Source organism: Corvus kubaryi, unplaced genomic scaffold (genome assembly GCF_017639235.1).
Source record: "Corvus kubaryi isolate FWS band 111438036 unplaced genomic scaffold, C.kubaryi_AGA036_p1.0 37396, whole genome shotgun sequence".
NCBI classification, from domain to species: domain Eukaryota; kingdom Metazoa; phylum Chordata; class Aves; order Passeriformes; family Corvidae; genus Corvus; species Corvus kubaryi.
In genome coordinates this window covers 21,286,460-21,287,215 of record NW_024581135.1, presented here as the reverse complement: position 1 = coordinate 21,287,215, position 756 = coordinate 21,286,460, and positions in this window count along the sequence as shown.

Here is a 756-nt window from a genome sequence, read left to right as displayed (position 1 = left end):
TCTTCCCCTTTACAGGAACCCTTCACAAGCTACATGGTGTAACAGAGAAACAGGCCCCACTAGTAATCATTCCTGTATCATCATATACTTATGTAACAATTTAAACATATTTCCTGCCTTAGTTTAACAATCAGAGAGCTCCCAGTTTCCTTTGTGTTGCATAACATGAGACACAGACCAGCCTGACGTTAAGGGAAATCTTACTAATTCTCCTTAACATGATCAAAATAAAGCCTCCTGGCACAAATGCTCGATCCGTGCCAAGGTTCGGCTGCCCAGCTCAGGGCAGGTACTCCCGCTGGGAAGTCATGTCACGTTAAGATCTAACTCGCGGCATTATCCTGGACGGGTTTTGTTTTGCATTAGAGACAGCGAAGGTTTTAGGTTCCCCCGCCCGGGTCAGGCAGGTGCGAGCCCGCCACAGCGCTTATGCAACGGCGGCACGGCGGAGCGGCCCCGCTGAGGCGGGCGCTGCTCCCGGGCTGCGGCCGGCGCTGACCCGGACGCCCCGTCCGGCAGGGGGGCGGCCAGCGGCAGTCTCCGGGCAGGGTCCGCCCGGGCGGACCGGCTCCCCTGGGTACGGCGCGCCGACATCTTAGCGCCGGAGGGACAAAACGCGGCGGCGCTGTGTCGGCCGGGCGGTGCTCGGCCGCCGCCTCGGAGCCGCGGCTGTCGCCAGCCGTGAGTGAGGACACTTCGAAAGATCGCAGCCCTGGCCCGGCGCCCCCCGGGCACAAGAGCGGCGGGGGCGCGGGG